The sequence below is a fragment of the Chiloscyllium plagiosum genome, unplaced genomic scaffold (genome assembly GCF_037043375.1).
Source record: "Chiloscyllium plagiosum isolate Xiang-an unplaced genomic scaffold, Cpla_swu_hap1 HiC_scaffold_19, whole genome shotgun sequence".
NCBI classification, from domain to species: domain Eukaryota; kingdom Metazoa; phylum Chordata; class Chondrichthyes; order Orectolobiformes; family Hemiscylliidae; genus Chiloscyllium; species Chiloscyllium plagiosum.
In genome coordinates, this window is record NW_028270157.1 from 7980789 (window position 1) to 8008258 (window position 27470).

Sequence of the window (27470 nt, forward strand, 5' to 3'; positions counted from 1 at the left end):
TGAGTATAGTAAAGGTCATGGAGATCTAACACCTGGCATGGTTCATTGCCAAGCATCAAATCCAATATGCCCTCCCCTCTAGTCGGCCTATCTACATATTGAATCGGGAACCCTTCCTGGACACACCTGTTAAATACTGCTCCATCCAAAACTATTTGAACTAACGAGGTTCCAATCAATATTAGGGAAGTTAAAGCCACCCATAACAACAACCCTGTTCACCCGGTACGGAGGAAGGAGGGCAGGTCTGAAGACCTCCTCGTGGGTCTGCTCCTGGGCCTAGCCAAACTGGCCATCAACAGGTCGAGGCAGCGGGCCGTGGAGGGGGTCGTTAGGGCCGACTGCCTGCCCCTCTTCCGCGGTTACGTTAGGGCCCGGGTGTCCTTGGAGAAGGAGCACGCGGTGTCCAATAACACCCTGGAGGAGTTCAGGGAGAGGTGGGCGCCGCAGGGAGTGGAGTGCATCATTTCTCCCTCCAATTCTATTTTGATTTAGTTCCTACCCTCTCCCTCACTGTTTTGATCACACAGCACTGTCCTTTGATGTGAAGGGCAGTGTTTGTCACTGGCCACCTGGGTGTTTTCCTATCTTCCTGGTGGTGGCAATTGAATAAAAAATTTGTGCACTTTGTGTCCTTCACTGTGTTTCACACCTGCACACACACACCATGGGTGCTGGGGAAAAATAAACACTACCGCACTTAGGTGGTAGTGTGGGGGTTTAAAAAAAATAAAATAAAATTTAAAAAAAACAACAACCCTGTTATTTCTGCACCTTTCCAAGATCTGCCTCTCACTCTGCTCCTCTGTGCCTCGGTTCCTACTGGGAGTCTGTAGAAAACTTCCAATAAAGTGATTGGCCCTTTCCTGTTTCTGACCTCCACCCAGACTAACCATGTTGAAAGAACCCTCCTTGATGATCTTCCTTTCTGCAGCTGTGACACTATGCCTGATTAGCAATGCCACTCCTCCACCTCTTTTTACCTTTATCCCTATCTAGATGTTTAGAAACATCTAAATTCTGGAGCATCCAACTGCCATTCATGCCCTTAATCCTACTTACTAGTCAATGAGACCACAAGTGATCTGAGTCTTGACTCTATCCACCTGCATTATTGGTTGAAACTTTATTGCTGGAACAGCACAGCAGGTCAGGCAGCATCCAGGGAACAGGAGATTCGACGTTTCGGGCACAGGCCCTTCTTCAGGAATTCCTGAAGAAGGGCCTGTGCCCGAAACGTCGAATCTCCTGTTCCCTGGATGCTGCCTGACCTGCTGTGCTGTTCCAGCAATAAAGTTTCAACTTTGATCTCCAGCATCTGCAGACCTCACTTTCTCCTCGAAGATTTCAACCTACTGCGAATCCTCTTACAAGGATGCCTTCCTTGAAGAAGCTCTCTGCCTCTCTCTACAAAGATTTCAGTGAGTCCCTCTCTCACTGCACACCCCAGGTCATCTCCTCTGCACAGAAGCTCTTCAGCCACATTCTGAAGCAGACTCGTTACCACAGCCATATCTCCTTTCTCAGCACCTGCCTACGGAACCGACTGATCCCCCATGGACTCCAGATCACCTTCCGACCAACACAATTTGGACCCAACCAGGACTACCAGTACCTGCAACAAATCCGCAGCCTCCAGCAACGGACCTCCCTCCGGATCCTCCGCTCCACGCTTGCAGCCATGCGCCGGTACCTACATTCCCTGCAACTCGACCTACCCCAGCTCAGGACAACTCTCTCACAGACATGTAAAGGACCTCTACTGTTCTTCATTTACAGAAGAATCCATAGACTGAACAAACAGTTCTTTCTAGCCATATCGGAAATTAAAGGCAGTAAGTACCAAAAACTTTCATGCACTTACCCCCAAACTCCGGATTCCTCAACCGTTCCAGAAACTTCCATCGGCCTCCGAAACCAGTCCGGCGCCATTACACACGCGGCCACAACAGCGCCCGCGGTAATAGCCGCAGACGCCGCCGACGATGACGTCACTTCCGCCCCCACCGACCTCGCAACCTTCATGATCGCGGCCCAAACAACCGCCTCCGGGATCGCCGCACAGACAACCTGCTCTGCGATCGTCATGAAGACAATCACCAACAGATTGGCGACCTCCGCGGCTATGGGGAAGAACTCTGTCTCCGTGGTCGCCGCAGCTACTTCCGCCCCCAGTGACGTCAGCGACCTACATTTGGACCACATCGCCGCATGTGTCTCCGCCCCCCCCCCCGCTACGATCCGTCACCGCGCCTAACCCCGCCCCCCGGCCGCGTTCCGCCACCGCGCCTAACTCCGCCCCCCGGCCGAGTTCCGTCACCGCGCCTAACCCCGCCCCCCCGCTGCGTTCCGTCACCACGCCTAACCCCGCCCCCGCTACGATCCGTCACCGCGCCTAACCCCGCCCCCCGCTGCGTTCCGTCACCGCGCCTAACTCCGCCCCCTGGCCGAGTTCCGTCACCGCGCCTAACTCCGCCCCCCGGCCGAGTTCCGTCACCGCGCCTAACCCCGCCCCCCCACTGCGTTCCGTCACCACGCCTAACCCCGCCCCCGCTACGATCCGTCACCGCGCCTAACCCCGCCCCCCCGCTGCGTTCCGTCACCGCGCCTAACTCCGCCCCCTGGCCGAGTTCCGTCACCGCGCCTAACCCCGCCCCCCCGCTACGATCCGTCACCGCGCCTAACCCCGCCCCCCCGGCCGCGTTCCGTCACCACGCATAACTCCGCCCCCCCGCTACGATCCGTCACCGCGCCTAACCCCGCCCCCCCGCTGCGTTCCGTCACCGCGCCTAACTCCGCCCCCTGGCCGAGTTCCGTCACCGCGCCTAACTCCGCCCCCCCGGCCGCGTTCCGTCACCACGCCTAACCCCGCCCCCCCGCTACGATCCGTCACCGCGCCTAACCCCGCCCCCCCGGCCGCGTTCCGTCACCACGCATAATTCCGCCCCCACGCCGAGTTCCGCCACCACGCCTAACTCCGCCCCCCGGCCGAGTTCCGCCACCACGCCTAACTCCGCCCCCCGGCCGAGTTCCGTCACCGCGCCTAACCCCGCCCCCCCGCCGGTCTCCATCACCATGTCCAACTTCGCCCCCACGCCGACCTCTGTCCCCGCCCCCAGGCCTAACCCCGCCCCCACATCCAGCTCCAGTCCCACACCAGGTCCTAGCTCCCCGCCCTGCCGTGTGTTCACCATCCCTCCAGACTTGCCCCTCTCTGAGGATGAAAGATCAGTCCTCAGCAGAGGTCTCACCTTCGTTCCCACATGTTCTCGGGTCAATGAATTCAATACACGGAGTGACATCGAACAATTCTTCCGCCGCCTTCGCCTCCGTGCCTTCTTCTTCAATCAAGACTCTCGCCCACCCTCTGACGACCCCTTCTCCCACCTCCAACACACCCCGTCCACCTGGACACCCCGTGCTGGCCTCCTACCTGCCCTCGACCATTCCTGAAGAAGGGCCTGTGCCCGAAACGTCGAATCTCCTGTTCCCTGGATGCTGCCTGACCTGCTGTGCTGTTCCAGCAATAAAGTTTCAACTTTGATCTCCAGCATCTGCAGACCTCACTTTCTCCACCTGCATTATTGGCTCTAAATAGGGAAGCTGATGACCTAGTGGCATTATCGCTGGCTTAACAGACCCAGAAGATGTTCTGGGAGCCTGGGTTTGAATCCTGCCAAGGCACATGGTGGAATTTTGCATTCAATAAAATATCTGGAGTTAAGAATCTAATGATGACTATGAATCCATTGTTGCAAAAACACATCTAGTTCACTGATGTCGTTTTGGGAAGGAAACTGCCATCTTTACCTGGTTTCGTCTACATGTGACTCCAGACCCGCAGCAATGAGATTGACTCTGAACTGCCCTCTGGGCAATTAGAGATGGGCAATAAATACAGCCCTAGCCAGTGACATTCTCATCCTCTGAATGAATAAAGAAAAAATAAATCCTCTTATACTCTTGGTTGGCAAAGATCTGTTGATCTAAGTTTTAATCCTATTAATTGAGGTAAAATGTACCACCTTTTATGGGCAAGAGAGCCAGTCATCTATCACCTTGGAATGAATATTTATTTCATAATCTCATGGATGATCTGAATCCAATTACAAGATTTTGTGCACTGCTCCAAGACTCCTGATTGGCTGGACATGTTTCTCTTTATGTATCCAACTACTTTAAAAATCTCAGTAACGGTCAATCAAATCACCCCTTCACCTTTTATTGTTCAGGAAATACATACTTGGTTTATAAGAGCATAGAAGAAAAGAAAAAAATTACTTCAGCCTGCTCAGCCATTCAAAAAGATCAAGTGGCCTTAACTTCACATCCTTGACTTTCCTTGATTCACTTGTCATCAATAATCTGTCTAACTCAGTCTTGAACATATTCAGTCACTCAGCCTCCATTGCGCACTGTGGAAGGGAATTCTAAAACATGGGGTGACTCTCTTGGGAAAAAGAAAATCTCCCAATCATTGCCTTAACTGGGACACTAATTGGCCTGAATCTCACCAATGTCCTGGTCCATTTTCAGCAAGAATTCCTCAATTTGATTTTATAACCATCCTCAGATTAAAGGCAACATTTCATTTCCCTTTTATGACCAAGGTCACCCTGATTCTTCCGTTCCAAGACTACCTCTATTTAAACAATATTCTGTTTTCCCAGCCTTCCTGTCAAATTGGACAATTTTGTATTTTTTCAGGTTCTACACTTTATCTGCTAATTTTCTCTCCAGTCCTCTAACCTATTCCACTTTGCAGACCTCTTGTATCCTCATGACAACTTGCTTTCCTACCTAATTTTGTGTTGTCAGAAAATTTGGCTACAGTATAGTTGGCCCCCTCATTCAAGTTGCTCGTATAGACAGGAAGTCCCCCAACATCAATCACTGTCATAGTCCATTATTTACAGCTTGCCAAGGAGAAATGATCCATTCATCCCAATTCTCCCTTTCCTTTTAACAATTTGCCTTCATTAATTTCTAGGTTGTTGTCCATTTAAGTTGTTATGAAACCATTACAATCGCTTATAAAAGATAAAACTTTAAGGGTGCTGACAGTCCACTGTGTTTTGTGGAGGAAAGTTAGAATAGTTAAGCCTAAGCATATTTACTTCCTCACTGTTTGTAACCTTAGCTGTATGGACAGCTGTTGGAATGCAGAGATTGAGGGAAATGATAATGTAACCACTTGTTGATCATTCTTTTACACCTTCTTGTTCCAGAACTACATCTGCAGTGAAACAGGATGTTAAACTGAAAGCTCATAGCTGAGAAAATCATTGAGAGGAAATGTCACCATTAACAGATGGAAAATTAGAACTACATTATTTAATTGTTTAAATGTTATCTGGTAGAGCACTGACTAACACCTGGTGCCAAATTGTTTTCTGTACTAATTTAACCTAAATTATTGCCATTAAACAAGTGAGCAATTGTAATAAAGAGACACTTCCTGGATCTCTCACTGATATCTTATATTGTTGTCAGAGGAAATGAATAATCCTTACTATCTAAAGGGGTATTTCAGGTTTTGTTACAACTTGCAGCAAAATTAAAGTGATTAAACTGAAGTTTTCTTTTTTTATGATTTATTTCATTAACTTCTGCCTTGAATTAATGTGTACTACCTCAAATAAGTTATGATATTGTGCAATGCAGTCATGAACTTTGTAAGACAGAACCCCTCGGTCCTCACCTTCCACCCCACCAACCTCCATATACATCGCATTACCCTCCGCCATTTCTGCCATCTGCAAATGGACCCCACCACCAGAGACACATTTCCCTCCCACCCTATCCGCTTTCACTAAAGACTGTTCCCTCTCCAACAATCTGGTCAGGTCCATGCCCCCCCACCAACCTACCCTCCCCTCCCGACACCTTCCCCTGCCACCGCAGGAGTTGCAAAGCCTGCACCCACACCTCCCCCCTCATCTCCATCCAAGGTCCCAAAGGAACCTTCCACATTCATCAAAGTTTCACCTGCACTTCCACACATATCATTTGCTGTATCCGTTGCTCCTGACATAGTCTCCCCTACATTGGGTAGACAGGATGCTTACTCACAGAGCGCTTCAGAGAACATCTCTGGGACACCCGCACCAACCAACCCCATTGCCTCGTGGCCGAACACCTCAACTCCCCTTCCCACTCTGCCAAGGACATACAGGTCCTGGGCCTCCTCCATCACCACTCCCTCACCACATGACGCCTGGAGGAAGGACGCCTAATCTTCCACCTCGGGACCCTTCAACCCCATGGCATCAATGTGGCCTTTACCAGTTTTCTCATTTCCCCTTCCCCCACCTTACCCCAGTTCCAACCTTCCAGCTCAGCACCATCCTCATGACCAGCCCCACCTATCAATCTTCCTTTCCACCTGTCTGCTCCACCCTCCCTCCCACCTATCACCTTCACCCCCACCTCCATCCACCTATTGCACTCTCAACTTGCCTTCCCGCCAGCACCACCCCCCTCCCATTTATCTCTCCACCCCCAAGGCTCCCAGCCTCATTCCTGATGAATGATTTTGCCCGCAACATCGATTTTCCTGCTACCCGTGCCTGCTGTGCTTTTCCAGCACCACTTAATCTTGACTTTGTAGTTTCTTGTAGAGTGTTACTGTTTGAGTAGAAATAGACCAGTTGTTATAATGCTAGTTTTTTTTAATAGTTCTCTTGAAATAGCAGCCCTTGGCAGTTTGTAACAAAATGACACAGTAAGATTCAGCAGAATGTATAAGTGCCTCTTTTCACTTAATTACATCCATTGAATGGAATTTAACAAACACAAAAGCAGACTCTGAAATTCTTGAGCTTTTTTTTGGAGGCATTTGCCAGTTATGGAAATTTCCATCCAGATAAGTACAACAGCATTGGAAAAATAGCATTTCCTGTATTGTTCTCTTTAGCCTCCTGAGGTCATAAAAGAAAGTTTATTTTTAATTATTTGCATGACTCACAGGAGTTTTAGTCGATGCTGGGCTGTGAGAGCAAGGTTGTGATTGAGATGAATCTACGTTTAAACCAAGTCTCAGGAAAATCAAAGTTTAAAAGATTTATTTTCAGAAGTATATATGTAAATCACCATCATGTCCCATGTGAATCTCTTTATAGATTGTTTCAGTGAATGATGGACATCTCAAGCATACAGTATTCTGGAAGATAACAGTTTGTTCTCTTTTTGAAAATTACAGAAGGGAAAAAGGCTAACACCTCATGGTACTGATGTTAACATTACACTCTGAAAGTATGGTCTCTCCAATCTCTCTGATGTTAATCAAGTACAGTATTGAATGTCACAGTGATTTCAAATAATTGTGTTGCTGTCTTCTTGTGGCTTTGGAGCAGGAGTTGATAGCTGTAAAAAAAAACTTGAAAGACCTGTGGATGCTGGCAATCAGAAGCAAAGAAGAAGGCTCTGAGGAGGCATCACTCGACCTGAAATGTTAACTCTGATTTCTCTCCACGGATGCTACCAGACCTGCTAAGCTTTTCCAACAATTTCTGTTTTTGGTAGCTGTAAGTGTTGGTTGAGAACAATACTTTATTTTCTGTATTTGCACTGTACAGTAACTTTATAATATCAGCACTCCACTAGCCCTCAACACGCACTCTCCCTCCTCATCTCACACACCCGCCTTCTATACTAACTACATAGCACCATTAGACACAGGAACAGATGTGGGCCATTCAGCCCATTGAGTCTGCTCCACTGTTCAATGAAATCATGGCAGATCTGTAATCCTCCCCTGCACATTCCTACCTGTTCCCCATTACCTTCGATTCCCTTACTGATTAATAAGCTGTATCTCAGCCTTGAATAGATTTAATGATACAGTCAAGATTAGAGTGGTGCTGGAAAAGCACAGCAGGTCAGGCAGCATCTGAGGAGCAGGAAAATCGACGTTTCAGGAAAAAGCTCTTCAGAAATGGAGTCTCAACAACCCTCTGTGTAAAGATTCTATAGATTTACTGCTATCTGAGGGGAGATACAGTGAAAAGTATTGTTTTGCTTGCTAACCAGACAAATCATACCTTTTCTAAGTGGATCAGGGTAATATAACCGAATGCAGAATATAGTGTTCTAGCTACAGAGAAAGTGCACAGAAAGCCTTGTGGTATTATAGCTGGGCTGTTGATCCAAAGACCCATGTCATGCTCTGGGGACCCGGGTTTGAATCCCACTATGACAGATGGTGGAATTTGAATTCAACAAAAATGTAGAATTAAGAATCTAAAGATGACCAGGAACCCATTGTCAATAGATGGAAAAACTCATCTGGTTCACTAATGTCCTTCAGGGAAGGAAACTGCCATCCTTACCTAGATAGGCCTACATGTGACTCCAGACCCATAGCAATGTAGTTGACTCTAAACTGTCCTCTGCGCAATTAGGAATGGACAGTAAATGCTGACCTAGCCAGTGACACCCTCATCTCATGAATAAGTTAGAAAAGGATCATGAGGTGAAAAAAATATGAGAGGTCTGTTCAAAAGTCTGATAACAGTGGAAGAAGCTGTCTGGAATCTGTTAGCATTTGTTTACAAACTTTTGTAATTTCTGCCCAATGGAAGAGGATGGAAGAGGGTATAACCGGTGTGGGAGGGGTCTTGGATTATGTTGGCTGCTTTCCTGAGGAAGTGGGAAGTGTAGACAGAGTTAATGGATGGAAGAGTAGTTTGTGTGATTGACTGGGCTGTTCCTCACAACTCTGTACTTTCTTGAGGTCTTGGGCAGAGAAGTTGCCATACCGCTGCATCTGGACAGGATACTTCCTATGGTGCATATATAAAAATTGGTAAGAGTCTTTGTAGACACAGTGAACTTGCTTAGCTTCCTGAGGAATTGAAGTCGTTGGTGTGTTTTCTTAACTGTAGCATCAAAGTGAATGGACCAGGACAGATCGTTGATGATAACAACTCCTTGGAATGTGGAGCTCGCAACCACCTGTACCTCAGCGCCATTGATACAGACAGGGGCGTCTCCGCTTCCTGAAGTCACCAGCCCCATCACTTTGCTGACATTGAGGAAGAGATTGTTGTCTTCGAACCATGCCACTAAGATCTCTATCTCGTTCATTCCTCCTTACCCCGTCTTAAATGTTATCTCATGTCCTCCATATTACTGTGTCTCATTACTCAACCCTATGCTCCTCATGTATTCTTATTGCCACCCTTTTACCCACTCTCTATTAACCCTCAGACTCCCTGTCCAACTCATGCCAATCTATGATCTTGTGCCCTCTGCCCTTGCCCCTTGTAGTCTCTATGCTAACCTTTAACTCTGGATCCATTATCCTGGAACTTTATGGTCTCTTAGCAAGTTTTGAGAACATTTGTAGCTCAGGTTGAGGTTCTGGATGTAGGTTTGCTCGCTGAGCTGTAAGGTTCATTTCCAGACGTTTTGTTACTCGACTCGGTAACATCTTCAGTGGGCTTCCGGGCGAAACACTGCTGATTATTCCTGCTTTATATTTATATATACAGCAGGAAATGACATCACCACAGAAAATGGCAAAACCACAGAAAATGACATCACCACAGAAAATGACATCACCAACCCAAAGAAACCCAAACATATAAATCGAAAGCAGGAATTATCAGCAGTGCTTCACCCGGAGGCCCACTGAAGATATTACCTAGTAGAGTGATTAGATTAGATTAGATTACTTTACAGTGTGGAAACAGGCCCTTCGGCCCAACAAGTCCACACCGACCTGCCGAAGCGTAACCCACCCCTACCCCTACATTTACCCCTTACCTAACACTACGGACAATTTAGCATGGCCAATTCACCTGACCCGCACACCTTTTGGACTGTGGGAGGAAACCGGAGCACCTGGAGGAAACCCACGAAGACACGGGGAGAACGTGCAAACTCTACACAGTCAGTCGCCTGAGGCGGGAATTGAACCCGGGTCTCTGGCGCTGCGAGGCAGCAGTGCTAACCACTGGGCCACCGTGCCGCCCACACGGAAACATCTGGAAATGAACCTTCCCACTCAGCGAGCAAACCTACATCCCTATGCCAACTTAATGCTTATTGTCCTGCAGCTACCACCCTTAAGCTGTCCCCTCTCTGCCAACTCACCTTAGAGGCTGTGCTGACATAAATAATAGCATGTGTCTGCTGATGATATCACTATTTTAAAACACTTTCAGCGATAAAACAATTAAAAAGATCAGAATCCTTTCAAATACTATCATGAAAATAAATAGTTTTATTCTAAGCAATTTGACAGCTTTGACAGTTCCTTGAACATTCAGCAGTTCCAATGGGTTGATGTACTTTTTATTCACATAATTTGTCTTTCCATTTGGTTGGGGCATTTCAAGACTAGAGGGTATATTTTTAAGGTGAGAGGAGAGAGACATAAGAGGCAAATATTTGACACAGAGGGTGGATCGTGTGTGGAATGAACTTTCCGATGCAGGTACAATTACAACGTTTAAAAGACATTTGGGTAGATACATGAATACATGTTTGGAGGGATATGGGATTAATTTAGTTTGGGATGATGTTCGGCATGGACTGGTTAGACCAAAGCTGTATGACTCTATGGCTGTACGTCAACTTTTAGCAAGTCTGATATGGCCTTTCTTTGGAATTGAAGTTTGAACTTGAAGTCTTGTGCTGAATTGTACATTTGTTAGGCTAAATGTGTTGAGACTTTGCAGGGTTTGTCATTGTGAGTTTTCTTCCCGTTTCTTGCCAAACTCGCCTCACCCATGGCAGTTCTCAGGGCCCGATTTCAGCTCAATCTTACCCCATGATGTTCCTGCAACAACTTGCTGCTAGTGGATACTTACTGAAACAGTAGAATCCCTTGCCATGTCATGGAGTGCAGGGTGAGACTTCAGCAGGATGTTGTGTTTCTGTATCCCAGTCAGAGCAATCTTGGTGTTCTGCTGTGAGGGGGCAGGATTCTTCCCAGAGGGAGAGAGTATCCACCACCCCGCCCCCCCCCCCCCCCCCCCCCATCCCCCCCCATACCCCTCTACCACCCCTCTCTCACTCCCTGGGGCTGAATCTTCCCTGTGATGGTCTGGCCTCACCCGTTCTGAGGTGAAGGAGGGAGGGGAGTGAGGAAGATGACGCATCTCTTTGCAACTGCTTTGCTACTCGTCTGGAAACATCCTGCTGCTCCTTCCCCCTGTGAGGGGGCAGAGTAGTGTAAAGGCTGGGAATGAGCTTTTTTAAGGGGACCTCTTGTGGCTCAGTGGTAGTGTCCCCATCCCTGGAACAGGAGGCTCATGTACAAGTCCCACCTGCTCCAGCAGTGTGTGATAACATTACTGAGCAGGTTGACTAGAAAAAACTGCAAATCTCACATTGACCTCGCTCTCGCTCTCAATCATTTCACAACTTTTCCAACCACCATGCCACAGTCTGAAGATTAGGACAGTGATGAGGAGACATTTCTTCACCCAGGGAGTTGTGAGCCTCTGGACTGCATTACCACAGGAAGTAATTGATGTCAAAACATTGAATATATTCAAGAGACAGCTAGATATAGCATTTGGGGCAAATGGGATCAAAGGTTATAGGGAGAAAGCAGGATTAGACTATTGGATTGGACAATCCACCATAATCATGATGAATGGTGGAGCAGCTCGAAGGGCCGAACAGCCTCCTCCTGCTCCTATCTTCCATATTTCAGTCTCTTCTATCTTGCAGGTTCCACTGACATTCCCACAACATGTGCGGAGAACTGGCAGGCCATGGAACAATTGGCCTCTGAGGACGAGAGTACTGAGAGAGCATTGATACTCCATGAGAATCTGTGCTACATACATTTCCAGCACTTGACCCCCCCAGCACTTAATCAATAGACTTGTTTGCCTTGGCATCATGCAGGTCAATTGCATTGGAGTCGCACCTAGGCCAGGCTGTGGAAAGATGGAAGATTTCCATCCCAACAAGGTGATTTTAACCACAATCAGCAGTGGCTATTTAACCAGCTTTTAAGTGGTTTAAAGATCAATACCTGTTACAGTGAGTCTTGAACCCATCCCCCCAGCACATTAGCCCCCATTAGCAGGCTACTAGGCCAGTGGCATTGTCACTACTCCACCACACTGGCTATATTTATCCGCTTGTAGCTGTGACTACCCAACACCAACAGCTTCTTTGGCTGCAAAATATTTTGCAATGTCCTGAGGTTGTGAAAGGTGCTACAAAAATGGAAGTTCACTCTTTCTTCTGCTTTCATTCTAAATACCAGCTGATGTTTATCCTCTTACTTTCACTGTCAGGAGAATTAAGACTTTAATCAATGGTTTTCATGTGCCAGTTGGAAACAAACTGGCCAGAAGTGAATGCAGCACAAACCAGGGATCAGAACTGGTGCCTTCCTGCTCTGCCAAGTGGTACTTAAACAGGAAAGGTATCAGGGAACATGCAGGCGCTGCTTTGGAATATTCCACCTTTGCCATAACAGCTCTTGATTTTTGCAAACAGGAAATGACGCTAAAGATCTGTGTACTCCCAATGTTTATTTACTGAAGCACTTCCCTGTAGCTGGTTTAATGGAGAAAGAGGATATAACAAGCAACACATGGGAACAATTGAGAAACATCACAAATCATTCTTTCATTCTGACTCATCTATCGGAATGATTGGTCATGTACACTGTATGTGCCAAACAGGGAAGGGATCAGAAACATATTTTCTGGTCAGAGAGGGAGGAGTCCTAGAATCCCCACAGTGTGGAAACAGGCCCTTCGGCCCAATAAGTCCACCCCGACTCGTTCCTCTACCCTATTATCCTATATTTACCCCTGACTAATGCACATAACCTACACATCCTGAAATGCTATGCGCAATTTAGCGTAGCCAACCTACCTGACCTGCACATCTTTGTGACTGTGGGAGCAAACTCCACACAGACAGTCGCCCGAGGCTGGAATCATACCCAGGTCCCTGGAGCTGTGAGGCAGCAGTGCTAACCAATGAGCCACTGTGCCAGTGGCATGGAATATAAACATTAATGTGATGTAACCCCATTGCCTGTTTCTATAATAGAATATATTACTACATGCAATGTTAGCATGTATGTGGGGAGGAGATGGCCCAGTGGTATTATCACTGGATGTTATTCTGATGAAGGGCTTATGCACCAAACATCAATTCTCCTGCTCCTCAGATGCTGCCTGACCTGCTGCACTTTTCAACTGTTATTCTAGAGAGCCAAGTAATGTTCTGGGCACCAAGTTAGAATCCTGCCAATGGCAGATGGTGGAATGTGAATCCAATTTAAATAAAAATCTGGAATTAATTGTCTAATGATGACCATGAATCCATTGTTGGAAAATTCCAGGTAGCAGCAAATCGATGCAGATACTGGAATCTGAACTGACAAAAGTGGAGAGAAAGCTCTGGTGAAGAGTCATCTAGACTTGAAACATTTCCTTGCTCTCTCTCCTGCACTCCTTGTGATCTCCAGCACTTTTTCCTTCAGTTGGAAAATCCCGTCTGTTTCTCTAAGGCCCTTCAGTGAAGGAAGCGGCTGACCTTACCTGGCCTGGCCTACATGTGACTCCAGACCCACAGTTTTTGACTCGTAACAATTAGGAATGGGAAATAAACGCTGGCCTAGCCAGTGATGACCACATCCTGCGAGTGAATTTTAAAAATGTATGATATACTGAACTCAGTTTTTCTTTCGGCATTGAAGTGAGATTACTTTGACTGGGCCTGAACTCATGACAGTTTAGGAGGATGAGAGTGGATCAGATTGCAACATGTAAAATTCTAATGGGGCTGGAGAGGGTAGATGCAGAGAGTAATGATTCCCTTGGTTGCGGAATCTAGAACCAGGAGGCACAGTCTTAGAATGCTGTGTAGGGCATTGTGGATGAGGATGAGGAAATGTTTCTTCGCTCAGAGAGTGGTGAACCTGTGGAAGTCTCTACCACAGAAGGCTGTAGAGGTCAGGTCACTGAATATATTCAAGACTGTGGGAGCTAAATGTTTTGATTTTAAAGGCAGCATGGGGAATGGGGAGCAAGTAGCAATGTGGTATTGATCACACATTGAATGGCAGAACAGGCTCAGGGTGATGAATGACTAACACCTGGTCCTGGTTTCTATGCTTCTGACTCACCCAAGTACAGAACAACCTCGATTATCCGACTTCAATTATACAAATTTTGGAAGATCGCAAAGTCCCGTAAAAACACTAACTGTTATCCGAACAATCCATTTTCTAAACTCTTAGTTATCCGAACAAAATACTCCCCGTTTGTCTTATTTGAATAATTGAGATTGTTCTGTATTTTTAATTTATTTTCATTTCCTCTTTTGCAGGAGTTTAAGGGAGAACGGCAGCCCTCCTACTCCTCACTCTCCTGCCCACTCCTCAGACCTTAGGTGAGCAAGTGAGTTCTGCTCCTTAATTGGTGACACTGAGACCAAAAGTCCTTCCTTCTGTGAAATTTCTTCATTTCTCCTCAACCTTCATTGACCTCATCAGAAATCAGAAAATGAGCCTGGAAGTCCTTGATCTCATTTGGTTCGGTACCAGTGAGTTTGAATTGTCTATAATAGTGACTTCATTGGATACGTGTTATGGCTCCCAGGCTGTGAGTTGATGTTAGGATGGTGCAGTAACAGTGACTGCAATTCCTTGGTCAACCATGGCTGCAATTTTACACCTAATGGGATCTGGCTGCTTGAGGGAGCTCCCTTGTTCATGAACCAGTTGAGGCCCTTAAGCTGCCAATTCATAGCCACTAAAAATGAAGTGTCCTCCCAGGCCCGTTGCAATGTTTTCAAATGGCGGGCAGGGGCTGCTGCTAAGTGAGAAATTCAGCAGCAGTCATTGAGTAGGATGACAGTGGGCAAAGGGAATGGAGCCTCCTTCCTGGATGCCCAGAATTTATTGGAGGGCACCTCTCCACGTATTGCCTCCAGTGACTGTCTCAAGGGGACCGCTTTACCCCACAGCCCCAGGTATGGCCCAAGCCATACCCGTATTCCACTGTCTGGCTCTTGTGATAATATCTTTTGGGGACTGACTGCAGTTCCAGCAGTCACCACCATTCCCGTTGCCACTGTCAAGACCAGGATATTTTATCTGTTGGCTGGTCTCCGGGTTGGGGCGTTCTCCCGAGAGGGTTGAGGAATGGGTGGTAATGGTGGTGATGGGGGAGGTGGGGAGGCCCAGATAATGCCAATTAATGGTCGGCAGACCATAAATCTCTGCAGGGCAAACCATCCATAGTAAGAGTGGGATTGCCTGTGATGTTTCCACTGGAGAACACTGGGGCACCAGCACAAGGTATAATTCTACCGCGTGGTAAAGGTGGGAAGAGGAGCTACTTTAATGATTTATTAAAGGATATGATCGTGGTGTTCTGTGACAGTAAATAACTTGATGCTGTCAAGTGATAATAAATACCTCCTTGAAGTTTTGTCCCTCCACTTGGAACACAATTTCTCCCATTACAAATTGATATCCAGAATTCTCTGGGACAATTCTAGAATTTCGTTGCCAATGTCCATTTGTAATGATAATATCCTTTAACTTAGCAATGAATCCAGCTCACAACTGTCTCACGTATTAGTAAGAATGATTGAGGAGAAGATTTTGAGCTTTTAATTCTTGTATAATTTTAGTTTAAACATAAATATAATTTCCAACAGGCATTGAAATCCCCTGTAATTTTTCTTTGGAACTACAAAAGAATTGCTTCATTCTGTCCTGTAGTGAATCATAGTTTATGATGATCTAACTGTTGATTAAATTGCACCTTTCACATCCTCCAAACCAATCTTTAATTCTATGTTTTGTACGGTTTTACAGTCATGGGAATCATAATTATTATTCTGCAATGATATCATATCCATCTGTATCAATCTAACATCATTTAAACTTTGTAGCTCACTGTCATTAGAATTAATTACTCCTATAAATTGTCAACATTTGGACATCTTTTCAATGCAATTTTCTGAATTCTTTATTCCATATTGCTCAGAAGACAATTATCATGAAGTAGTAACTCACTTTATGTTCCAATGTGGTGGTATGGCTTGAATTATTCTTCACACATTTACACTGAAGAGAATAGGGGACTTTGTCATCTCACAATCTGAGCTAGATTTCCCTTCCCACATCCAGGATAATTGCCTCTTTTTTTTTTCTGGAGTTTGAAACATGGGTCTGGATACTAGGCTCCTGATGGTTTTCTTCCATCTCTACCTATGTCACTGTAGGGTAGGATCTGCAAAGCGGTGGGTGAATGGTAGTGGGTGATGGTAGTTGAGGATTGAGTGGGGCATGAGGGCATGGTGATGGATGGGATTTGAGTGGTGGGTAAAGGGAGGGGTCTGTAGTGGGTTGGGTTGGTGAAGGGTGGAGGGCGAAGTTATTCTCCAGCAAGTTACTCACTGTTATGGAGATTATCCACACAACTAATGGGAAACTGTTCAACTTGCATCATCCTCAATCCAAAATCAAAATCTCTCTGCACTCAGTCATTGACCTTCCGATGATGCTTCTGCGTGCCCTGGCTCAGAGGTTGGAAACTAAGTCTTCTTGATACCTCAGAATTATAGAATCCTTATGGTGTAGAAAGAGGCTATTTGACCCATTGAGTCCACACTGATCCTCCAAACAGCATCCCACCCAGACCCATCTTATCCCTATAACCCTGGACTCCTCATGGCCAATGCACCTGACCTGCACATCATTGGCCAGAGGAAAGAAGCTGAAGCACCCAGAGAAATCCCACGCAGACACGGGGAGAATGTGCCAAATCCACACAGAAAGTGCCCAAGGACAGAATCGAATCTGTGTTTCTGAGGCAGCAGTGCTAACCACTGAGCCACTGTGCCATTCTAATCTGCTCTTGAAGCATTTTCACAAAGCAATCAGAAAACTGATGCCCTCTGAGAGTCACAGAGTCATGCAGCATGGTCACCCATGCTGACCAGATCTCCTAAATTAATCTCGACCTTTTTGCCAGTGTTTGGCTGAATTTCCTACTCAACCCTTCCTGTTCATGTACCCATCCAGATGCCTTATAAATGCTGTAATTGTACCAACCTCCACCATTTTCTCTAGAAGCTCATTCCACACACCCACCACCCTCTGTGTGAAAATGTTACCTCCTAAGGTCCCTTATTACCAGTTGCCACACTAAAGTGGCTTTACTTGCCAATTAAAACCAAGATAAAATTCAGGATCACTTTTTAAACCTTGGGATCTTCTCCTTGATTCAGGCAAACATTGATGATGGAATTCATCCATTTCCCCCCCACTGAGGATGTACATACTTGTGGGCAGGATCTTCAACCTTTACCTGAGCTTTACCAGGCAGCAGTGGCCTGCACCTCGGAGACTTGGACGACATCCAACAGCCACCTCAAAACACGGGAGAGGTACCACCTTCACAAGAGCATCCAAATCATGTGGCAAGGAAGGTGGTCCTCTCCCAAGCCACCTGGGGAAGTGGTAGTGTCATTCAGAACCCCAGTCTAAAGCTCAGGCTATGTGGGTTTAAATCACGCTGTGGCAGATGGTAAATTTGAACTCAATATAAAAAAAACCTAGAATCATGGGTGAACCAAAGAGCAACCATGTAACCATTGTCAATTGTTGTTAAAAAACCATCTGCCCTTTGGAAAGAAATCTATTGTCCTCACCTGCTGTTCCTACACGTGATCCCAGTCCCACAACAATGCACCTGACTTTTATCTGCCCTCTGAAATGGTCTCAGCAAGCCAATCAGATCAAGGGGACAATTAAGGATGGGCAATAAATGCTGGTCCAACTAACATTGTCCACATCCTATGAATGAATTGAACAAAAGTCTCGCTGTGCATCAAGGTGCTCATCACTCAAAACCCATGCTGGGCAGGTCATGTGGTCCACGGCCTGAGACCCAACTACTCTCCCTGGTCCTTGGTTACTGCAGGGGATACCCAGGGGAAACTGTTTCGAGATGGCCATGGAGAATCCCTGAAACAGATCGCACGTGCTCACAGATGCATGGGAGCTCCTGGCTTGTGGCCAACCAAATGGCGAAGATTTATCCAGAATGGCCCTGAGAGACTAACAGCGGCATCAGACCGAGTGCATTAACCTCCAAGCACCTTCTCATCCTGACACCCTCCAAGTAACCGAGAGTCCCACATGTGGCAGAATGGGCACTTGTTTTATTCATTTACAGGACAGGGGCATTGCTGCCCTAACCCAAAGTAGTTGCCTTCTTGAACTGCTGTGCAGGGGCACCCTGAGTGCTATTCTGAAGGGAATTCCAGGATGTTGGCCTGGCGATAGTGAAGGAATGTCGTTCCCGCCTCTCAGCCTCAAATGGCAAGTGGCTCGGAGGGAGACGTTCCAGATCATGTTTTTAACTTCTCAGCCATTTCAGAACCGAAGTGGGAGCAAGTTACCCTCGAGTTTGAGGGATGGCTGAAAAGAGAAAGAATAATAGATTTTTCATTGGTTCAGTGACAGTGTAAAAGTCCAGCAAAATAATGGACAAGTATAAATAATCATGAAGGCATTTCCTTGCATTTTTCCTTTGCAAAATGGACCTTGTGCTGTCGACACACTAATTCCATCAAGCAAGCCACCAAGGAATCCTGGGATAATATTATTCAGTGATTCATATCCAAGAAAGAGCTACATAACTCTGCTGGTGCTGTGGCCAAATGCAGCTATCTTACAACAAATATCAATAATAAATGTGTTCATTTATTTCACAATCAATATGACCGATGCTACCCCTTCTGCAAATTGCACTGGTTTGATGATCCCCTCGCTTTCCAGCCTTCTGATTTCTCCCTCGATGTTTGCCCTTAAGTCTCCTTAGATCTTCCTGAAAAGCTTCAGGGTATTTAATTAGGACCTCACAAAGGCAGCCATTTTCTAAATGAAAAATGTTGAACCAATCAAGGTGAATCTTTCTCAACCAATTCCACCCAATAGGCTTGGGCCTGAGCCTCTTACTACAATCAGTGTTAACTGCACCAACTGCTTCTCATACAAGACCAGAACCAAAGTTGTACCTCAACCTGTGACAGCTCCCTGGTATGTGGTCTCAGTCTGGCCGAGGCCTTACGCAAACTTAAGAGTTGGTAACCAGCGCTAATCTTGTTAAAGGCTGGTTCTGCAACCACTGATTGACCTCCATGAGAACTGGGTGACCACTTAACCAGGCACTTATTTTGATTTGTTCTGATTTGGATGTTGCTAAGCAATTTAACTGGTCCAAACCACAATTTCCCAAATAAAGGCATGATGCCAGAAATGCTCACTCCCAACTCAAAGATAACTGTTGAGATGGAATTTTCTTCAGGAACATTCTGTTTTCTCTTGTCACCAATGAAATAACTGCAAAGAGGCCAGCATTCTATCACATTATAAAGAAAGGCTGGATAGGCCGGGACTGTTTTTTTACAATAGGAGGTTGAGAGGCGACCTGATAGAAGTTTATAACATAATGGGAGTGACGACAGATAGAGATTATGGTAGTTAGCTTTTCCCTAGGATGGGGGAATTTCAAGATGAGGTGGCACATTTTAAGGTGAGAGGAGAGAGATTTTAAAAAAAATGAGTCTTTTTTTTTGCGCAGAGGGTGATTTGGGTGTGAAATGAGCTTCCTGAGATGTGGGTACAATTACAAAGTTTAAAAAACATTTGGATAAATACAGGAATAGGAAATGTTTGGAAGGATATGGGCTGGGGGCAGACATTTGGGACAAGTTTAGTTTGGGATTATGGTCGGCACAGGCTGGTTGGATCGAAGGGTCTGTTTCTGTGCTGTATGACTCTATGATCAACTTGCCCTTTATTTACATATGATTAGTATATTGGCTATCACCAGACAACTCAGAACCAGTCCCTACAGTGAGGAGTCTCTCTGTCACACCTGTTTATTTTTTATTTTTTATTTTTTTCCCTTTGACACTCCTGTTTATTTTTTAAATTAAACAAATTACAAAAAACAGTTTACAACAAACAGTTACATTTACAGCTGCATACAAGAGACAGCAATTTTACAAGGGAGAGGAGCAAAGCCAGGCCCCAAACCCTACCATTCAAACAGTTTACAGGGACATGAGGACAAACCTCAAATCCCAGTTTCACAAAGATATAAAGAGACAACAGCAATGACAGTTGTACATTACACACCTGTTTATTTATATTTTATTAAACAAATTACAAAAACAGTTTACAACAAACAGTTACATTTACAGCTGCATACAAGAGACAGCAATTTTACAAGGGAGAGGAGCAGCAAAGCCAGGAAGGGAGAGGAGCAGCAAAGCCAGGCCCCAAACCCTACCATTCAAACAGTTTACAGGGACAGGAGGACAAACCTCAAATCCCAGTTTCGCAAAGATATAAAGAGACAACAGCAGTGACAGTTGTACATTAGACAGTACTGTTACATACAAAAGTGCAGACAATACAGACCCAGCAAGCCCCCGCCCCTCCCACCTTCCGACCACTCTAAGGCAGCCCGCCCCTACCCACCTTCTGGTTCTCGGTCCACCCCATGCCCCTTCCAGTTCTCGGTCCGCCCTGACACATCTTTCGACCACCTCTAGGACAGCCCGCCCCAGTACCCGCCCGGGGTGACAGCGGTCAGGACGGCCTACCCACCTTCCGGCTTCACTAACCACCCTCAGCACCTTCCGACCACCTCTGGGGCAGCCCGCCCCGGTACCTGCCCGGGGTGACAGCGTTGAGGACGGCTACCCGCCTTCTGGCTTACACACCTGTTTATTTATTTTATTTTTTTTTTCTTTTTTTAGCAAGCCCCCATCCCTCCCACCTCGCATCCTCCTTTTTTTTTCTTTTTTTTAGACACAAAGTGCTCCCTCCTGTGTATCTCTTTTTTCTTTTTCTTGTTTCTTTTTTTTTCTTTAACGCCCACACTACCACCTAAGTGCGGTAGTGCTTATTTTAACACACCTGTTTATATCTGTCAGCTAGGGTTCCCTGATTGGATCAGATTAACAACCCAACCTGAGATCTTACAGTCAATAAGATCCACTGGCCAACCTTATTCCAATCACTACACCCCGTGGTGGGCTTATTTAGGGCAGAGCCAGGAAGGAAGTGGATTGTCAACACACTACCATCCTTCCTGATTAAACACCCTCGCCCGCCCAACCCTCACAACACCCATCAAACTCACCTACAGAAAGGGCAATAAATTCAGCCTCAAATTTGCTTAATGTTTGAAGTGTCTCATGTGGTAATAAAACAGAGGTGTTTCTTTTGCCTTTGCCATGTGATTGATCTTTCACTGATTCACAGTGACGTGTCTAACTGTGGATGTTCATGCAGCCTGTACTGTTCATGGGAGACCAATCCTGCATCAGTGGCTGCCCGTCTCCACTATGCCAATTATTTCCAACACATTATGTCCTTAGTGCCATGACCTTGCTCCCTTCTTAAACCTGGAAACTTCTCCAGAGCTACAATTGTCGATGATCTCAGTGCTCCTCCATGTGGCCACTTCTGAAACTCAATATTAATAGCTCCACAGTGATGGCTAAGTCTTCAGCTGCCAGCACCAATATATATCTCCAAAAAACCTCTCGATCATACTTACCTCCTTTAAGATTCTACACATTGACTACCTTCTCACCCCAGTTATTGGCCATCTCTCCCAAAACTCTCTTATGTGCCTCAGGATCAAATTTAGTTCACTAACACTCGCAGGAAGCAAGTTGGGGTAATGTGCAGCAAAGAACAACAAACATTACAGCACAGGAACAGGCTCTTTGGCCCTCCAAGCCTGTGCCGATCCAGATCCTCGATCTAAATCTGTCGCTTATTTCCTAAGGACCTGTAAGCCTCGGCTCCCTGCCCATTCATGTATCTGTCTAGATACATCTTAAGTGACATTATCATTCCCGTCCCTGTCACTTCCGCTGGCAATGCATTCCAGGCACCCACCATCCTCTGTGTAAAGAACTTTCCACACATATCTCCACTCAACCTTTCCCCTCTCACCTTGAACTCGCGACCGCTAGAAATCAAATCCACCACCTGAGGGAAGCTTCTTACAATCCACCCTGTCTATACCTCTCATGATTTTGTAGACCTCAATCTGGTGCCCCCTCAGCCTCCATCTTTCTAAGGAAAATAATCCTAATCTACTCACCCTCTCTTCATAGCCAGTGCCCTCCATTTAGGCAATATCCTGGTGAAACTCCTCTGCCCCCTCTCCAAAGCATCCACATCCTTTTGGTAATGTGGCGACCAGAACTGTACACAGTATTCCTAATGTGGCCGAACCAAAGTCCTATACAACTGTAACATGAATGCCAACTCTTGTACTCAATACCCCCTCCAATGAAGGAAAACATGCCTTCTTGACCTCATATTCCTTCTTGACCACTTTACTGGACTGTGTTGTCACCTTCAGGGAACAATGGACCTGAACACCCAGATCCCTCTGTATGTCAACTTGCCCCAGGGCTTTTCCATTTACTGTATTGTTTGCTCTTGAATTGGATCTTCCAAAATGTATCACCTCACATTTGCATGGATTGAAGTTCATCTGCCATTTATTTGCCCATTTCTTCAATCTATGTGACATTCTGCTGTATTCTCTGACAGTCCCCTTCATTTTCTGCTACTCCACCAATCTTGGTGTCATCTGCAAATTTGCTAATCAGGCAACCGAAACATTCCTCCAGAACATTTATATATATTTCACAAACAACAGTGGCCCTGGTACGGATCCATGTGGAACACCACTAGTCACAGATCTCCATTTTGAGACACTCCCTTCCACTACTATTCTCTGTCTCCTGTTGCCCAGCCAATTCTCTATCCATCTAGCTGGTATACCCTGGACCCCATGCGACTTCACCTTCTCCACCAGCCTACCATTGGGAACCTTATCAAAAGTCTTACTAAAGTCCATGTATATGATATCTACAGCCCTTCCCTCATCAACCAACTTTGTCACCTCCTCAAAGAATTCTATTAGGTTTGTAAGACATGACCTTGCCCACACAAATCTATGCTGCCGATGACTGATAAGCCCATTTTATTCTAAATAGGAATAGATCCTCTCCCTTCATACCTTCCCCAGCAGCTTCCCTACCACTGACGCCAGGCTCACTGGTCTATAATTACCCAGATTATCCCTGCTACCCTTCTTCAACAAGGCAACAACATTAGCAATTCACCAGTCCTCCAGGACCTCCCCCATGTTCAAGGATGCTGCAAAGGTATCTGTTAAAGCCCCAGCTATTTCCTCTCTCACTTCCCTCAGCATCCTGGAGTAGATCCCATAAGAACTGAGGATTTGTCCACCTTAATGCCTTTTCAAATACCTAAAACTTCCTCCTTTCTTATGCTGAATTGACCTAGAGTACTCAAATCAACATCTGTCTTGTCCCTCTCCTCGGTGAATACCAAGCAAAGTACTCATTAAGAATCTCACCCATTTTCTCTGACTCCACACATAATTTTCCTCTGTTGTCCTTGAGTGAGCTAACCCTTTCTCTAGTTACCCTCTTGCTCTTTATGTATAAAAAAAGGGCTTTGGGGTTTTCCTTAATCCTGTTTGCTAAGGACATATCATGACCCCTTTTAGCCCTCTTAATTCCTGGTTTCAGATTGGTCCTACAATCCTGATATTCTTCCAAAGTTTCATCTGTATTCAGTATCCTAGACCTTATGTATGCATACTTTTTCCTCTTAGCTAGTCTCCCAATTTCACCTGTCATCCATGGTCCCCTAATCTTACCATTTCGATCCCTCATTTTCACAGGAACATGTCTCTCCTGAATTCTAATCAACCTTTCTTTAAAAGCCTTCCATATATCATATGTGGATTTCCCTTCAAACAGCTGCTCACAATCCACATTCCCCAGTTCCTGCTGAATTTTGCTATAGTTGCCTTTCCCCAAATTTAGCACTCTTCCTTTAGGATCACTCTCGTGTTTGTCCATGAATATTCTAAAACTTATGGAATTGTGATCACTTTTCCCAAAATAATCCCCTTCTGAAACATCAACCTCCTGGCCGGGCTCATTCCCCAACACCAGGTCAGTATGGCCCCTTCCTGAGTTGGACTATTTACCTACTGCTCTAGAAAACCCTCCTGGATGCTCCTTATAAATTCTGCTCCATCTAGACCTCTAACACTAAGTGAATCCAATTAATGTTGGGAAAATTAAATCTCCTATCATCACCACCCTCTTGCTCCTACATCTTTCCATAACCTGTTTACATATTTGTACCTCTCTCACGGTCACTGTTGGGAGTGGTCTTGCCTGTAGTACAGCCCCAACATTGTTACGTACCCTTCCTATTTCTGAGCTCTGCCCATATTGCCTCACTACTCAAATCCTCCATTGTGCCCACCTTCAGCACAGCTGTGATATCCTCCCTGACCAGTAATGCAACTCCTCCACCCCTTTTACCTCCTCCTCTATCCAACCTGAAGCATCAATATCCTGGGGTGTTTAGCTGCCAATCATGCCCTTCCCTCAACCAAGTCTCAGTAATAGCAATAACATCATACTCCCAGGTACTAATCCAAGCCCTAAGTTCATCTGCCTTACCTACTATACATTTTACTTTAAAACAAATGCACCTCAGACCACCAGTCCCTTTGTGTTCATCATCTGCTACTTGCCTCCCCTTTCCCTTATCACGCTGACTCCATTATCTAGTCTCTTACAGGCTTTAGTTACTGCTTCCTTATTGTCCTCTAACCTCATTTGGTTCCCAACCCCTTGCCACATTAGTTAAACCCTCCCCAACAGGGTTAGCAAAAGTGGCCCCAAGGGCATTGGTTCCAGTCTGGCCTAGGTGGAGACCGTCCAATTTGTAATAGTCCCACCTCCCCAGAATGGGTCCTAATGTCCCAAAAATCTGAACCTCTCCCTCCTGCACCATCTCTCAAGCCATGCATTCATCCTGCTTATTCTATCATTCCTACTCTGACCAGCACGTGGCACTAGTAGCAATCCTGGGATTACTACCTCTGATGTCCTAGTTTTCAACTTGGCTCCTGACCCCCTAAATTCTGCTTGTAGGACCTCATCCCGTGTTTTACCTATATCGTTTGTGCCAATATGCACCACAACAACTAGCTGTTCACTTTCCCCCTTGAGAATGTTCTGCAGCTGATCCGAGACATCCCTGACCCGTGCACCTGGGAGGAAACATACCATTCGGGTTTCTTGTTTTCAACCATAGAACCTATTACAAATGAATCCCCTATGACTATAGCACTTCCACGCTTTTTCCTGCCCTTTCGAACATCAGAACCAGCCACGGTGCCATGTACCTCACTACTGCTGCCTTCCCCTGGTGAGCCATGTCCACCGACAGTATCCAAAATGGTCTACCTGTTTTGGAGGGAGATGACCGCAGGATACACCTGCACTGCCTTCCTACTCTTTCTCTGCCTTTTGGTCACCCATTACCTTTCTTCCTCAGCAATCTTAATCTGCGATGTGACCAATTCACTAAATATGCTCTCCATGACCCCCTCAGCAACCCCCTCCAATGGACCATCAACTCAGTGAAAGACGGTCTTTGGTGTGCCTGAAACTTGTTGCCCTTCCAGAACAAGGAGATGACTCCAACTACATTTTGCAGACTGGCACTACGGAGCACTATGGATCTTAATCAATTGGGTCAACGGGCTGAGGAATGGCAGATGGAGTTTAAATTGGATAAATGTGAGGTCCTGCAATTTGATAAAATGAACAAGGACAGGACTTATACAATCAATGGTAGAATCCTGGGTAACGTTGTAGAACAGAGACATTAGGGGTTCAGGTACATAATTTTTTAACTTTGAGTCGCAGGTTAGATTAGCTTCCCTACTGTATGGAAACAGGCCATTTGGCCCAACAAGTCCACACCGACCCTCTGAAGAGTAACTCACCCAGACCCATTCCCCTCTCCTATATTTACCCCTGACAAATGCACCTACCTATGGGCAGTTTAGCATGGCCAATTCACCGAACTTGCACACCTTTGGACTGTGGGAGGAAACCCATGCAGACACAGGGAGAATGTGCAAACTCCACACATCAGTTACCTGAGGCAGAAATCAAACCCAGGTCCCTGGCACTGTGAGGCAGCAGTGCTAACCAGTGAGCCACCGTGCTGCCCTTAAATAGACAGGTTAGTTAAGAAGGTGTTTAGCATACTTGCCTTTATTGCTCAAACCTTTGAGTATAGGAGTTGGGACAACATGTTGAGGTTGTACAGGACACTGGTGAGGCCTCTTCAGGAGTTTTGTGTACAGTTCTGATCGCCCTGTTATGTGAAGGATAATACTAATCTGGAGAGGGTTCAGAAAAAATTTACCAGGATGTTGTTGGGAATGAAAGGCTTGAGTTATAAAAATAGTCGAGAAAGACCAGGATTTTTTTCACTGGAGCATAGGAAGTTGAGGGATGACCTTATTAAGGTTCATAAAATCATGAGGGACATGGATAAGATGAATGACAAGGGTCTTTTCCCGAGGGTGAGTTCAAAAGTAGGGGGCAATTTTTTAAGGTAGAGTTGATAGATACTTAAAAAGGAACCAAGGGGCAACTTCTTCACATGGATAGTGATTTGTGTGCGCAATAAATTGCCAGAGACAATGGTGGACACAGGTATAGTTACAACATTTAAAAGACATTTGGGTGAGATCATGAATAGGAAAGATTTGGAGGGATATGGGCCAGGAGTAGGCAGGTGGGACTGGTTTAGTTTGGGAACATGGTCGGCATGGACTGGTTGGACCAAAGGGTCTGTTTCCGTGCTGTGTGAGTCTATAACTAAGACTCAAAGTGGTTATTTGTAATTGTTTACATTCCTAGGGAATGAGGAACATATAAAGAAAGCTGAATCATGCAGAGTAGCAGATCCAGAAAAACAGCATCAAAACGTTTTTTCCCCAGGGTGATTTTCACACCAGAAGTCTTCCTGGTTATGATGGATCGTGAATTTGTCAGTGTCAGACACAAATGATAATCACAAATGTTAAAAGAAATGTCAATAAGTTTATGCTCTTCACAAACATAAATGATAGGTCTAATCCTGGCCTCTGTTGCAGGGTCGATTTTCATCTTGGAGTCAGAGGCCTACTTCAGGGTCTGGCACACAAAATCTAGACTGACCTTCCAATCCACTAAAGAACAAAGAACAAATAACATTACAGCACAGGAACAGGCACTTCGGCGCTCCAAGCCTGCGCTGATCCAGATCCTCGATCTAAACATGGGCAACTGTATGTGTGGAGTTTGCACATTCTCTCTGTGTCTGCGTCGGTTTCCTCCAGGTGCTCCGGTTTCCTCCCCAAAGACGTGCAGGTCAGGTGAATTGGATGTGCCAAATTGCCCAGAGTGCTAGGTATCTTAGTCAGAGGGAAATGGGTCTGGGTGGGTTACTCTTTGGAGGGTCGGTGTGGACTTGTTGGGCTGAAGGGCCTGTTTCCACACTGTAGGGAATCTAATCTAACCTAACT

At 45.8% G+C, this 27470-nt stretch overlaps 1 long non-coding RNA gene across 1 annotated transcript; it reads left to right on the forward strand.

Moving 5' to 3' along the window:
* Positions 1-7393: 7393 nt before the first annotated feature.
* Positions 7394-27348, forward strand: LOC148146711 (uncharacterized). Its single transcript, XR_015760507.1, has 3 exons — positions 7394-7526; positions 14317-14379; positions 27060-27348. It is a non-coding gene; the product is annotated as an uncharacterized LOC148146711 (long non-coding RNA).
* Positions 27349-27470: the final 122 nt, after the last annotated feature.